At 34.5% G+C, this 16,970-nt stretch overlaps 1 long non-coding RNA gene across 1 annotated transcript; it reads right to left on the reverse strand.

Annotated features, from left to right (window-relative positions):
- Positions 1 to 388: 388 nt before the first annotated feature.
- LOC145677372 (uncharacterized) lies at positions 389 to 16,933 on the reverse strand. The gene is made up of 2 exons (XR_014129791.1): positions 16,493 to 16,933; positions 389 to 542 (listed from the first exon to the last, which is right to left on the reverse strand). It is a non-coding gene; the product is annotated as an uncharacterized LOC145677372 (long non-coding RNA).
- Between the last annotated feature and the right edge of the window lie 37 nt (positions 16,934 to 16,970).

The raw sequence follows: 16,970 nt of genomic DNA on the forward strand, positions 1-16,970 counted from the left end.
TGTGTCCTGACGGTTTTAGTTTTCCTCAGCTGGTCACTTTAGTAGTCTTGTTTGGATTATTTTTCTTTCTTAAATAAGAACAAGACTTGAAAAATTATGCTCTTGTACTCCCAATATAACGGATTTTTTTCTTTTAACTCTAGAATTTTGAACGTTTTATCAATGTTTCATTGCTAACTCCACCAATGAATTTTAGCTTAACACAAGGTATTTCAACATTCGCTTGAAGATTGACTTGGTTTACACGTAATTCATCCAAAGAAATCTGCGCAAACTTTGGCTTTAAGAAAAGGACAAGACACATCTTCAATTAATTTTCACGGGAGTGCGATTAAATACAACACAATAGTAATATTTCAATGTGATAAATACTATTAAAATATCTTACCTCAAATATTCTATGTTCCATTTCTGAAAAGCCGGCCAATGTTTGACTGCTCCTTTAATAATCACTGGTACGTTTGGACTCACATATTCTCGGTAAAATTGCAGGGGAGACAATGGTCCTTTCACTTCATGCACATCAGGCCTTAAGTAGAGCTCTATAAAGATGAAAATATTCATATCCGTTTACATTTGATTCCTAGAAAGACACTAGAACAAACAGATTTATCATACGAGCAAAACAGATCCGATTTCCACGAAAATAAACATTTTTATTGAACACACATGGTTAGTACTGAAGTTCTTCTACCACAATCTAAAGCTTTCCTACTTGTGTCTTAATCACTAGAGGTACACAATATTCGCAATACTGAATTCTTTATGCTAAAAACAATCTAACGAATTTACATGCTTTACGATAGATTTAATATTTTTTGCACTAATAATTGCTACATGGTATTATTGCTTCAACGTAACATGATGACTCGTTGAGCAGAAATAGACACTTCTGCTACGAGTTATCTGACAGAAAGTGCACGGTTGCTACTAACTGTCTGGGTAACTATGCATTCACATGTAAATATATTTTTTAAAACATGAAAATTAGCAATGACAATACTTCAAAGTCACATAAATCAGGGTTGGCAAAAACCAACCAGGTTGGCTAAAACCATTTTTTTTTTTTTTTTAAATAATTTTATCTATGTATTTATATCACATATGAACAGAAATAAGTTTGTTTCACCGTGGTGTTATTATGCAGCAACCGGATCATGCTGAAAGGGGTCACATAAGCTTAAAGCGGAATCTAAACCGCTTCTCGTCTTACATCCGAGAGAAATTGTTCTCCATTTGAACTTGAAACTGGGACTAATTGGCCACAAATGCGATACGTCTGCCGACTCACTCACGAAGGACTCCTGATAAAATACGTTGTACTGATCTTTACATACTTGTTAATATACTTGTCAAGAGTCCTTTCAGGACAAAAATAAATAAATAAATAAAAATAAAATAAATAAATAAATAAATAAACAGTTGCACAAAAGAAACCATTATACAGAATTATATATGGACAATTTCAAAATAATGTATAGTACAGAAGAACTAATCTAGTCCAAGTTAAAGAAATACAACGACTTAATTTGCATATCAGTAAGAAAAGTGAATAAAGATACGAATTCTTTGAGTCCACTTTGGCTCTGACCCATTTATACATAAATAGATACCAAAGATACTTTTGATTTCAATAAATGCCTCTTGTGGGTTTGTATGACAACGCCTCCCCTTAAAAAATAATAAAAAAAATATATGGCATTTCGATGTATTTTATCAACAGTAAACACTATTAAAATGAAACAATATTTAGAATTTTTCTTTGATTGCAATTGCATAACAATAATAACAAACTATAAAAAATCACAGAAGAAACATTCATAAACTTATTAAAAAAAAAGCAAAAGTTGCTTTTGTAGTAGAATCTCTTTGAGTAATGAATGGGGAATTTAGTTCTGAATATAATACGAATAATATTCGGGAGTGAAACGTGATAACCGACAAATGTGTGTTCATCAAGATTTTACTAACACTTACACGTTTATGGACATTTTTTGTTCTTTGACCATCCAACTCTGCATATGATTTTAGATTTTTCTGCTGTATTTTCTAACTTATAAAAACTATAGATCCAGCATGAATAGCAAGTGCTTTTGCGAAGTTCCGTACGTTTTGTAGTGTCTTCTACGAGACACACTAGTTTCAGTTTCAGCCTGAATATATATGTATAAATAAACGTAAACCTTATGACGAAAAGTTGGTCACTTTCTCCTAACTACTAGTTCGTTCCAAACACAGATTCGGGGTTTTTACTGTGATGATGTATTCTAAACTCTCATCTGATTCCCGGACCGCGGTGACTCAGTGGTAGTGCGTTCAACTCTGGTGTATGGAGTCTCTGGTTTGGTCCTATCTTGCATCAGTGGGCATTCAGGTAAACAAACACAATGTGCGTTGATTTTCTCGGGGTTAACTCTCTTCTCACCTCTCACTTTCTTCATTCCATATTTCATTCACTCTCATCATCATCGTCTCCTTTAAGCTACAAAGTATAATCGAGGGACATAAAACTGAATTATTTCATTCTCATCTGGTTTCCCAATATTATTCTTTGGTATACCTTTTAAAAAATATATAATGGTTGGCTTTCTGTACAATGGACTTTGATCGGTTCAAAGGAAAACTAATAACAACAATCACATATTATATATAGATGTTAGCAGAAGATTCATTTTTTTCTTGTATCTTGCAAAGTATTTAAGATTTCGTTAGGTTTGTCCATTTGCATTCATAACAATATGTCAACTAAAATGATGTTAATCTATCCAACAAGTACGCGAAGTCAATTCGTTTGTGATTCTACGGAGGTTAATCCGATTTCTTTCCGAGATCACTTCAATCGAATTAGCTGTTAGGTTCTGCCTATGAAATTAAGTTTAACAATTGTTTAACAAGTTTCAATGTCGTATAATATCCTTTACATTTATTGCACGCTGATGAGTTACAGCATTGTTTTTACTCATAAAGCAGTTACATATGCCTCTAGAAATACTCCAGTAAGTATTATATCTTGTTATATCTGTGTGGGTTCCATCAGCTTATTTATTTATTCGGAAAAAATCTTTAAGTCTAACGTCCCACGGTTATGCTGGTTAGGCTAAAGGAGACGGTGATAATGAGAAATGAGTGAAAATGGCGGAATGAAGAAAGTGGGAGGAAACGGGAGAACCCCGAGAAAACCCACGAGCACGGTGTTTGTCCACCACAAAGTCCACACGGCGCGAGCTGGGATCGAACCAGGGACCCCAAGCACCGGAAGTGAACGCTCTATCACTGACTTATTTATTCGGATTTTTACATATCATTTGAGCATCGAAGTTACATAACATACAGACGTACATTTTAAAGTGTGATTTGGATAGTCTGTCTTCTACATAAATAAACCAGCTGTCGGAAGTCTGATACAAAAGTTAGTTGAGTGCGCGATGTGGAAGTATACAAGGATCTAAGTGATTGATCGATACTGGATGACGTCCCTTGATTGTGAGCGAATATGTCTGTAACAGCTACTCTCATCAGATCAAAGATCTACTGATAATTACATAATATTGAGCTACAGTTCACGAGCTGACCATCTCACGTGGTGGACAAGATAGCAAGAACAACAGTTGTGAAACTGAGTCAATTGTAACACATAAATTCACGTCAAGTTTCCACGTAAACTCCAAGCCGCACTTTAAATACATCTGCAAGTGTTTCTCACTAAATAGCACAGATTTCACAAGCCTTGAAGAGCAATGACTGGGAAACAAGGACAAGTCTTTGCTGCATCATGTAGATGGTTGAAGTTACATTTCAATCATCCATGTGCCTCTCAATAAGTTGGAGGCAAAGGCGAAAGGCAGCATCTTTGTGGCACTTTGTAGGCGTACATACAGTACATCTTTGGATAGAATCCTCTAATAAGAGCTACTAACGATCCATCTGTATACCTTTACTCAGTCTATTCATCTGTCTATAGTCTTTGAACAAAATAATGAATCATTACATCGAAGGATCTAACTTTACGAGGGGCATAGTGACTAAGGAGGTAGAGCGCTCACTTCTGGTCCGAGAGACTACTGGCTCGATTCCAGTGGTGGACAAAATCTTGTCTGTAGGTCTTTTCGGAGTTCTCCGTTTCCTCCGACATCTCCATTCCATCAATTCTTTCATAATAGTTTCGTTTACTTTCAGTATATATCTGCTCCCATTAGCGTAAAAGGCATAACTCTGGGACGCAAAACTAGACATTTCATTTTATTTGCTATCTAACTTTGCGTGCTTTAAACAGATTTTTCCTCTTTGTTATGATTTACTTATCACCAGACATAAATTAATGGAGCAATCGTATTACTTTTGAAAAAGGCTACACGAATGAGACAGATGACCACATAATAAGCTAAATTATTTAATTTACTTTTACCTTATTATATCCTTCGTTATAAAAGAATTACGGTATGAATAACCATTTGAAAATTTCGCTTTAATGTGTAAAATTAAACCCTGAAAATATTAACTGAAATTTAGAATGAAAATTTATGACTAGGTCGGAGATCGAATACCAGTAATCCTTTTCTTTTCTTTTAATTAGTAATAAACAACAAATAAAATTTAAAAAAAAAAAAAGAAAAAAGAATTTCAAGAATCACAAAACTGCTGGAGTTAAAAATCAAATATAGTCAAACATATTTATCATAGTGGATATACAAATGATTACAGGGAGAAAATGATTTCCAAACTACATGTTTAGACTAATTAGCGGTCAACTCGTGTCCGTTATCTGATTTAAGGAAGGTTCATATCTTATTTGAAGAATCGTGGGTTACTGCTGAAAGTGCTGGAAAAAAAAATTACAAAGCGATGCACTGTCTCTACTTATTATATATGATCTTTCCAAAATTCATTGGGGAATACCATTAAGATCTCCAGCATGTGGTATAGAAACACCCATCATATCTCCTAACTAAATGCTTAAGTAAATATGCACTCTGGGCAAAGAATTAATGAACTTCTACATAACTAACATTAGCCTGTTCCTATCTTTATATATGGCGTTTCGCTGGTACCATGTGGTCCATCATCATGAATATTGTACGAGCCTGAACAATTCAAGGTTCAAAACTATACATGATTTTCGAGTGTTTAAGCTAAATTATTATTTAATTTACTTTTACTTTATTATATCCTTTGTTATAAAAGAATTACAGTATGAAGTTTAAACTACTTGGAAGAATTACCCAAAATCATCTCCTACAGTACTAGTTTAAGTTCAGATTAGATTGTATTTCTGGATCATTGCCCAAATCTATAAACCAAAGTAAAATAAAATGAAATTTCTAGTTTTACGTTCCACAGTTTATATGCCCTGTAGCTAAAGAAGATGAGTGATTAATGAAAGTGAATGATTATGAAAGAATTAGTGGAATGAGAGTGAAAGAGGAAACGGGAAAAACACCAGAAAACCCATGAATACGACGATGTCCACCACAAACTCAACTGATCTGGAATAGGGATGGCCCTTATCGATTTTTTTTTTTATTTTCGGAAATTTCATTTTTCGTTCTTCGCTGTTTCGAAATTTTTTTTGTTTTTCGTTTTTTCGAAAAATTTTTCGTTTTTCGAAAGGTATTTTCTTTTTCGAAAAAAAAATTTTGGTTTTTTCGAAAAAAAATCGTCTTTCGTTTTTCGAAAAAACATTCGTTTTCCTTTTTTCGATGATTTTTCGTTTCTCTAAAAGTTTTCGGAATTCATGGAATGATAATGTGGGAGGAAATAGGAGTACCCCGGGTTAAAAGACGGACACGATGTTGTCTGCCACGAACTTACTTAACCTGGGATCAAATGCACAAGAGGTAAGCGTTGTAACACTGAGCTACCGTGCCCCCTTGGATTTAATGAAAGGATAGTGTATAGTGCCTACTATTAACGAAACTCATCCAACCATGCCCAAAATTAGTATGGTTATGTACTGCGATGCATTTAGTACACACGTTAAATAATATGGTGTTTGGGACTTCGGTTCCAGAGTTATTGCTAATCAAATTAAGTTAGTGATATCAAGAAATTTCACTCAAATGATCTTGACGAAAGTTGGTAGGATCGTAAATATTGACAAGCTTGGTATGCATGGAAGCTCAATATAACATATTATGGTGTACAGACTTTTTATTCCTGATCTATTAGCTATCAATGTCAGGTTTGGAATCCGTGAAATCAAGAAATTGAAAGATGGAACTCATCCAATTTTTACCAAACCTGGCAAGGTGGTAGATCTTGACGAACTTAGTAACTATAAAGGTAACCAAAAAAGATCTGTCGCTTTTTCACCAAACACCTTCAAACAACGATATGCAACCTAAGACATACCTGGAAGATAAAAAATAGTCTCCATCAGCATCGACGACCTTCTGCCAACGTTTTGGAAGGTCGTGTATTCCATCGCGGTAGAACTTGGTGGGCCATGAAGCGAAGAAGGTATCAAGTGCATTTTTGCACCTCTACTAGGAATTTGAATTGGCGTCCTCTAAGCTGATTGCCCAAGGAATGGAACAGGTGATAATCGGACGGTGCAATGTCAGGGGAGTATGGCGGATGCAATAGTGTTTCCCATCCAAAGTGTAGAATCGTGTCCCGGGACATCCTAACCACGTAGGGCTTAGCGTTGTCCTGTACCAGGAGGACCCCTTTGCGATTCAGAAGTGCTGGCTCCAGAGTCTTGAGTTTTTTCTTGAACACGGCTCAACTGCTGACAGTACACAGTTCCATTGATGCTCTGACTAGCTGGTAGCAGTATATTTTTTCTCAAAATACTGTCCAGAAAATTTTGACTTGAACTTAGTAAAATCAAGAAATTTCATTAAAACGCGTTAAACTCATCCGATATTGACCAAAGTTGATATGGTTATAGACTTTAACGAGTCTGATACGCGTGCGAGCTCAGCACGAAATATTGTGATGCACAGACCTTTGGTTCTCGGTTCTTGAGGGATATAAATTAGAAATAATAATTCACAAAGGTAAACAGTGTAAAATTTATATTTTACAGAAAAAAAATTATTATTTACTAATAGTGATTATTAATGTGTTATCGACACAATGGCATTTCTCCTGTATCGCCGGACCAATTTGAAAATCGAGCAAAATATACTGCATTCGGTTATATTTGGTTGGATTACACTAAGTTACGTTATGTTATTAGGTGCACAGTTTTACTATACGGATCCATAGTATAAGTAGGAGTAGGAGTAGCAGTAGTAGTAGTAGTAGTAGTAGTAGTAGTAGTAGTAGTAGTAGTAGGAGTAGGGGTAGTGATAGTAGTAGGAACGGGTTAGAAGCCCCACAAGGGTTTGTTGATTTCTGTTCTCGACATGAAATGGGCAAATTAAAGATTTGCTCAAATGTATCTGTACATTTTACAATCTATGGATCCGTATAGTAAAACAAGTGTACTCTCCGCGAAATAGTCCATCCACCTCCACATACAGTGCCGCTTACAACATCAAAAACAACCAGCAAATACAATCACTTTCTGAGATTTTACTATTCCCCTTATCTGACTTTCAATCACTCTTCCTCATAAACTTAAATAAATTCTCCAACTGACCCGGCAAATTTCCTAAAATTCGTCCGGTGATACAGCAGTTAACCCGACAATATATTTTATAATGTAAAAAAAGACTATCAAATTACCAAAAAGAAGGATCCTGTATAAACTGATCGTGATAATATCAGGCAACTCTGTAATAAATTGACTTTTAACAAAATATGAAACATGAAGTGATTATATGTACTGATACTGATTCCGAAGACTTCTCACTAAGATGCCCCATTCATTTCTCTTATTTTCTATAACTAACTAAGTCAGTATCAAAAACTATTTGTTTTCAAAAATAGGCAATTTAATACTAACAAAATACTATTGAATGGTTTATTTGTTCTAAAGATGTTTTATATACGGTAGGACAAAGAACTAAGTATCTGACTATAACAATCTCATCAAACGAGAATTCAAATTTTAAATAGGTGGGTCTTCGTTTTCGTATTAGTTTTTACTGCTATTAACTTCAGTAGAAGAATACTAAGATGAAATATTTTTTATTTGGTTGTTTGTTGAAGTTCAGCGTCCCTTTTCAGTATCGAGCGAGACTATACAAGACGTGGACCTACATTTTACAGTGGAATCCGAACCACCATAACACGTTCAATGTTTTCCCACTCGGGACCCTGTGCATCAAAGGAATACGCGCTAGCCACTAGACCAGTGGGCAGGGCTTGAAATCTTTTCTTGGAATTATAAAATTATATATTTAAAAGAAACTTTTGTCGCTTCCTAGTGCCTCTCTCGTTATATGAGAAAAAAATATTGTAACCAGAGATATAGTAAGTATTTATCACTTTCGGTTACATTAAACTTAGAGACAAATTAAACATAAGTTTCTTACAAGGCTGTTTATATTCTTTATTATAAATTAACGAGAATTGTTACAGTATCGGAAGTATATCACTTCCTTCTTCAGACTACTACTACAACTGAAATCATAGATAACATAACATAATTTGTTATCTCTACCAATCAAGAATCATTTTTTTTATTTTTCATTAAAATTCAAAATATATGCCCATTGTTGTGACAATTTTAAACTCTTAACAAAAATAATACATTGTTAACTAATCTTTATATTTCTTTTAATATATATTAACTAAATTAAATACCAATTAACTACCTAAATATAGAAATTTTCTACCTAATATTGAATACTAACTTTTCTACCTGAATATTGATTACTAATTAACTACGTGAATATTGAAAAACATATAAATAAAATTTAACTCTGTATTGTCCTTATATTCTACTTTTCTTCTTTCTTCTTTCTTCTCTTTTCAAAATGTCTTCCCATTCTTCATTAATACTCAAACCACTATTCAAGTTCATAGCTTTAACATACACTTCTTTTATCCTTTTCGCTTCTTTCCACTTCCTAACCAGATGTCTCCCTTCATATTCCAATATTTTCGCTCCTTCCCAGTTTATTTCGTGGCCTGTTTCATCTACGTGCTTGTAAATGGCATTCGTCTCTCTCTTCAATCTTACATCATCTTTATGCTGTTTTAAACGTTCTTGTATTCTCTTCTTGGTTTCTCCTATATACACCTTATCACACATCCCACACGGTACTTCATATATCACTCCTTTCTTACATAATTCCGCTGACGTTCTCATCTTCTTTTTCTTGATGATATCTATTATCTTCATTCCTCCTTGCCTGTACGTCTTAATACCTTCTCTCTTAAGAATTCTTCTTATCTTCTCTGATATCACCCCTGCACTTTCAATACCATGCCATCTTTTCTTCTTGTCCTCTTCTTTCTCACTTTTCTTACTTCTCTTCCTGCTCTTTTTCTTGTCCTTTTCACTGTAACCATTGTCTTTCAATTGTTCCCATTGTCCTTCTATATCTTTCTCCTTTTGATCTATCATTTCCTTTTGATCTTCGTATTTATCATTTTGATCTTCTCTTCCATATTCCTAATGAAATTCATTTTTGTTCCTTCATCGACATCACTTCTTTAATTGCAGTAAATTTCTGATGCACATTCTTTTTGAAACCACGATGTTATAAAATTTCCTTCCTTTGTTCTCTTTACTTTGATATCTAAGAAATTTATTACACCTTCTTTTTCTATTTCTTTCTCTAACATGATACCTTTTCTTTCATCATTCAATTCTCCAATAAATTTCTCCAATTGCCTTCTGGTTCCTTTTCATACTCCAAAACAATCATCCACATACCTACAAAACAATATTAGTTTATCACCAACTTTTTCTATCACTGTTTTCTCCCATTCATTCATTACCAGATCTATTACTGGGCTTATACATGATCCAATGCTCAATCCATCTATCATTTTCACTTATCTTGCAGAAACTATTGTCCCACACAAATCTTAAAGCTTTTTCATTTTCTCCTTATCCCAGTTTTCAATTTTTCTGTCCTTCATCACCTTGTCTACTACTCTTAGAACTTCTTCTCTCTTGAGGCTGGGGAACATACTTTTAACGTCCACACTAAACATAACAGTCCTTTCTTTTCTGGTTCCTAAACCTTTTATCAATTCTTTCACTTCTGCTGAATTAACTACCCTATTGCTATCCTGAATTCCTCTGTTACCAGATCTGCTATTACTGGGCTTATACATTTAATTTGTGTTTAAGATGGACACAAGGCCTTTTTATAAAAGTATCTATAAACTTAGAGATGGAAACTACCATTGTGACACAGAATCCATATCAAAAACTGCTTCCGGCTATCGTTTTATCTTTACTATGAAACCAGAAATGGTAGTTTCTCACTATTTCCGGTTTACATAGAGGGATAGCGATCGAGATGACAATATTCGAATCCTGGATTCATATATATATAAACATATCTCGTTATCTCTTATTATTTTTGCTCTATGGTGATCACTATTGAAATTGGAAATGATAGTAAATTTCTACCACAGGATAAAACTTGGAGATAGTATATTGCGAAGGTACTGAATTCATGCTTCTCGCTAACTATTACCATGCTTGCTCTATGGTGATCAATACTGAAACCGGGAGTTGTGATCAGGGGCGGATCCAGGACGGACTTCGGGAAGGGGAGAGCTCCAAACTCTGGGATGGGTTTTATTTATATATAAAAAAAGAAAGTGTGCTCTTTGGAAGGGGGAACGATCCGCCCCTGGTTGTTATACATTTTTCCTACTTCCCTTTCTGTTTTTGTAGAGAAACAAGTGAGTTTCGTTTCACAGTGTAAAACTACGGTAGACTTCCAATCTATGCGAATTGAGTTGAGTTGAGTTGATTTTTAGTTTAACGTCCCGTTCAGCAGCGAGGCTATATGAGACGTGGACCTACTGATTAACGTGGAATCCGAACCACATGAGCTCCCGCCGGGAATCGAACCCGGGTCTCCCACGCCAAAGGCGCGTACGCTAACCGCTTAGCCACGAAGGAGCTCTCTATGCGAATTGAATACTTAAACTTCAGTACAACAAGTAGCACAACTAAAACTCCTGGTTGGAATAGATTAATAAGGGCAAAGATAGAATATGTTCCTCGGATGCTGAATCCGTATCAAAAAGCCATTATTAGCTATCACTTATCGTTTTTGTTCTATGGCGATAAAGATTGAAAGCAGCAATGGCTAATTTGAACCACTTCCGGCTTGAATAAAGGGTTAAGGGAGGAGATGAAATCTATTCTTAGGATGCTAAATCGATTTCAGAAAACTTCTCGATATCTTCTATAGTTATTGCTCTACGAATATAAGTATTGGAACCGAAAGTAGTAGTAAATTTCAAGCATTTCCGGTTACAAAGAGTGAAGCAGGTTATGACAATATGTTCTCTTAAAACCCTGAATTGATACCAGAAAATTGCTTGTCGCTATCTATTACAATTTTTGGTTTATCGCGACAAGTGTTAACGAAGAAGGTGAAATATATTCTTGGGATGCTGGATTGATTTTTAAAAAATGCATCTCGATAGCTCTCACCGATTTTGCTCTATGGAAATTAGTATTATCTATAAAATCAAAAATAGTAATAAACTTCAACCATTTCTGCCCTTGTGGAGTGTTGCGGATATCGATTGTAGGTGAACCACTTATCGCTATCTATTACCGATTTTGTTTTGTGGCGATAAATGCTGAAACTTGTAATCGTTAATTTGAACCACTTCTGGTGTGAATAGAGATCAAAGGAGAAGGTAGAGCCTATTCTTAGAACGCTTAGTTGATCGCGAAAAACCGCATCACGATTTCTACAAGTTTTTGCTTTATAAAAATCAGTATTGAAACCAATATACCAGTAAATTCAACCGCTTTCGGTTTCAATAGTATTGTGGGTTGAAATGATATATAGCTTATATATTCTTGAGACGCTGTATCGATTCGATTGAGAAAAAAAAAAAAAAAAACTTGGGGCTATCTATTACTATTTTTGTTCTATATCGATCAATGTTGAAACCGAAAATGATTATTGTAAACAACTTCCGATCTGAATAGAGGATTAATGGAAAACATAGACCTATTTCTTGATAACTGAATCGATTGCAAAAATCTACATCTCTTAATTCAGTATTGAAACTGGAAATAATAGTAAATATAAACAATTTCTGGTTTTGATTGAATGTTGTGGATAGTTGTATGTTGTCTTAAGACGCTAAATTGTTTGCAATAAATCGCTTCTCGCTATCTATTACTCTTTTCGTTCTATAGCGATAAAAACTGAAACCAAAAAAGGGTATTTGAACCACTTACGGTTTGAATGGAGGAGATCGAACCCATTTTAGGGGCTCTAAATCGACCGCAAGAAACGACTTCTCAATATCTGTTACTGTTTTTGCTCTGACACCTGTCTACAGACAGACGGACTAACGCATTCTAAAGACTTCCGACATACCTTAAGCTGCAAGTGTAATAAGGGCGAACATTGAATATATTCTTGGGACAATGAATTGGTTCTGGAAAACCGCGTCTTTCTATAATTATATATTACCATTTGTGTTCTGTGGTGATCAACAATGTAGCAGACAGCGATAGATCTCTACCACTTCTGGATTAAATAAAAGTCAAATGCATTCGATGAATCTATTCGTGTTGCAAAACTATGCTTCTCGCTCCGTGGGACGTTCAACTTAAAGATTTCATTTCATTTCATTTTATGCTTCTCGCTATTTCTCTTGCTCTGATGCCAGCTAACAGACGAACAGATGGATAGACAGACAGATGAACATAGTCGTTCTATAAGACTCCCTATACGTATGCATAGTATACTATAGTTTGGAAGTTTGAATGAAATAAATTCGTTTCTTTTTTTAAAAAATTCGTTTTTCGTAAAATTTTTCGTTTTCGAAAAATTCATTTATCGAAAAAATGTGGCCTCCCTAATCTGGAATCGAACCAGGGGCTTTAGCAACCAGAGGTGACGCTCCACCACTTAGCCATCTTGCGCCCCCTACAACATGAATCATTATATGATATGTGATGCACTCATATGTCTGAGGAGCTATTTGCACAATTCAGGCAAGGCTAATAATCGTGATTACGCTATTCATAATAGTCAAACATGAAAGCAAAACTGAAAACTTTTCAAATGGCAACAAGGAAATTCATCATTCTGAGGGAACTGGCAGGTTTACTTCTCTCGTCGAAACAACTCGCTGCTTTTTCATTTGCCTTGGTGCCAGATACGTTCATTCATTTCTATTTCTGAATCACTCCAATGAAAATGGTGGTAGGGGAGACTAAAGAAAATCCTAGTTTCCATCATGTAAGAGTCGGATTGGTAGGATCTAAGGCAAGGTTAATGCTCTTTGAGGATGCAGGTTTATTATACATGCCTCACAAACGATCATGAAAACTAATACCTGCCCACAGACTGAAAACCAAAATAAAGAAATTTTTGATTCCTAAGTGTCCTTGAAGTAAAAACATAAGATAGCCACAATATCCCTACATTTCACATATTTGACTAAAATCTTCCCACAACCCCTCACTACGTCAAAAATCTCTACGCTGTGGGATTTATCTCTCAACATGACAACACTGTTCGCAATACTCCAAACTTGATTTTCTCCAAAGAAAAATACTCAAAGTTGCAGCTGGCTGCAGTGTTTCAGTTGACGACTTTGAAGAAATGCTCACGTGATGCTTAAAAAAAAAAAAAAAAAAAAAAAGGCACTACAAAAAGCAAAGCAAATATAATTTCAGTGGACTTTTCTTCAGATCAAGATTAGGAGGAAATTCAGAGTACCATCAGTGAATTTGTCATGAATGTATCCTTTGGATTTTCAGAATACCAACCGGAAAACATGGATGATCTAAAAATAAATTCTTGGGTAGTAGCACAGTATGTTTAAAGAAAGGGTAAAAAGCATTATGTTAGAGATAGAGAAATCATTGACATATAACATTCCATTGGCCCGAAATGAAAACGACTATATTGTTTCTACTAAAGACATAGTTCAGGTGCTACCAAAGCCCACTCTTAGTAATCAAGGGTTCTTAAGTATGAGAAAAATCTATTTTGGTAGCCTAAATTTGCAATAATTTCAAGAATCATAAAAATATAAATACGCGTAAATAGTACTTCTTCAGTGTTAAAGAAAATATTTTCGTTTGTTTAAATAATTCTTAGTTTCATATAAACATACAGATTTTTTGTTGAATGAGAGTACTTTTTTATTATTGAATTTGCAATATTGTTACAATGAGAAACAACTTTGGGAAATATTAGGCAAATACATTTTTAAAATCTTTACTGATACCCGGTAAAAAAATAAATAAAAAAACTATGTTATATACATTAAAATGTCCATTTAAACAGATTTTTTTTCAATGGCGTATCTAGAAATATCCTACAGTTGATAGATTGTATTTAATAAGGCTTTTAGTCTTATGTTCAAAAGAGCCCCACGCATATTGTTATATTGTTTTTTTTCTTTTCCTAGTTAAAGGTGTTATTTGACAAATATCGTTATAGTATATTTTTGTCTCATGTTTTTAAAAATATAAAATCGACCCTGCATCGAGTTGTTTAAGAAATATTGAATTCTATTTTCTTCTGTGTATAAAAGTACCCCCAGAATTGGAAAGGGTTTTTATTTTCATTTTTATTTTTACAATTTTCTTCAAGTTCCTTAATTTTAGCTTTCAGAAAATCGCGTTTCTTTGTTCTAAAAGTTTTGGAAGCTTCCCTATGACGGCATGCTTGATTCATTCTTCCTTTACGTACAATTGCCGGTGCCAATGGTATATTTCTATAGTCCAGCTCACTTGGAAGCGAGATAGTACGGCGAGGAATGGCCTATACTCTGAGGTCATCTGCCAACCATATCGCATTCAGGTCCTGGCCGTGGTTTAGAGCTCATATTAATAGTAGGTTCCACCTTGGTATTGCGCAAAATGCAAAAACATTTATGTACAATTGCAAGGTAACAACGTATGTACATTTCATATCACTTCCTTGTTAATGTTGCAAATTTCTGTTTTGCTTACATAAATAAGTTTCTTTGAAATTAACCTCTCTTTATGAGTACCGAATTTCAGTCATTAATTTTCGAAATATTGGCTTGTGATTATGCTTGATGCTTCTGCCGCAGAATACATAGATTCAAAATGTTAAGGGGCTTAGGTTAGGTTTCATATTTCTGGACCTGCTCTCCAGCACTTAATCTGAACGTTGTAAGCCTTGATCCAACATAATCGAAATTTACAAAAGGTGTCCGACTTGCTTTAGTTAGCGGTATGAAATAAAATACTGGCAACGATCATATATATATATATATATATATATATATATATATACTAGCAGCGTTCACCCCGCTTCGCTGCGGTCACCCCGGAACGCAATAAACTTTGTTACTTAGATAATTTTTACTTTTTCGCTTTAAAATTCCAGTAAATGTTAACATTATATCGCCTGTCATTTATGTTAACCCGCCAAGTCACATGGTCATGCGGGTTGCATATAAATACGTTTATTTTTACCTATGATGAACTAATAACAAAGGATTTGTACGTATGGACACTTGAATGGTCAATTATCTCAAGACACTGGTAATTAAAAATTAAAGTGATATGATAAAAACCATCTAGGGTCCAAATCCTAATAACCCCCCAAAAATGAAAGAAATTGGTTCAGCCGTATTAGCGTGATGAGTTCACAAAGGATTTATGCGTTCTCTTTTATATATATATATATATATATATATATATATATATATATATATATATATATATATATATATATATATATATAAAGTGTAACGGGATGGCGTAACTCAGTGATGTAGTATTCAAATATCAGAAAATTGAAGCCGTTTCAAGAAATTTTAATTCCCAGACGTTGGAAAGGATAAAATATTAGGACTTCAGGGAATTTTTCAAAGGTTATGTATAAGATAGAAACACGAAATAGAATGTATGCTCTTAAACACGTAATATTCCATAACCAAAGCATGATGAATTGAATTACTACATGAGGGCAGTGTACACAGAGATCGTGCTCTACTACAGAAATGTCGCAAAGCTGTAGCACACACAAGGTATATGTTTTTATGGCATATCAAGTGTTTTAGCATCCTCGTTTATGCATACATTCACCGTCACTGACGCGCCTTTTCCTTACAGGCGCAACTCCGAGCGGCGCTCCAGCCCTAACTCGGTTAGTTAGCATTCGTGCTTTTTTAGTGGCCATGTAAACTAGCTGTCTTGTGTTTTCAAGTTCGTGTTTTATGCAAAACAGTTTCTATGCCGTAAGTGTATACGCTGTTTCTTTTTCTTTTTACTCAGCTCTCCTAAAGTAAACATGCACATATTACTAATTCCTTACTTAAGAAAGACTATCAAGGCAATAAGAGTCCATTTTCTGCTAAGAGTTCGTATCTCGTGAATATAAGTATGCAACCATAAACTGGGATTGCACCTATAGAACTATAGTACAGTACGGTAATAGCTATTAACCTTCAGCCTCAGTAGACATTATTTTAAAACACTTCTCCAAGATACTTTGATCCACCATTATGCAATCATTCAAATGTCTAAGTCACTTAGTACCATTTCTTGCTTTTTCAACCACACAGGTGTTTGTATAGGGCCTCCATAGATGGTGAAATACGCATTCCTAGAATATGATATATCCTTGCACTTAGCATTAAAGATGCTAATACTTTTACTTCTTTACTAAATTATCACTTTATAAACTTATAGTTTAAAAACAACTAGCTGTCCTTTAAGTATATAATAATCATTGAAAAACACAAAGATTTTGTATATTAAAATTCGTACAAATTATCTGTTCTCAGGCTGCTATCAATGTTGCCAGCATCTGAGAAAGCCAATACCCTAGTTTTCAGACAGATTATTTATTTTCTCAAAATTTGCCATTGTCAAGTAAAATATAAACGTTATATTTTCGGCATTTGATATGACGTTAATTGAT

This window comes from Thermobia domestica, unplaced genomic scaffold (assembly GCF_964235325.1).
Source record: "Thermobia domestica unplaced genomic scaffold, izTheDome1.hap1.1 HAP1_SCAFFOLD_819, whole genome shotgun sequence".
Taxonomy (NCBI): domain Eukaryota; kingdom Metazoa; phylum Arthropoda; class Insecta; order Zygentoma; family Lepismatidae; genus Thermobia; species Thermobia domestica.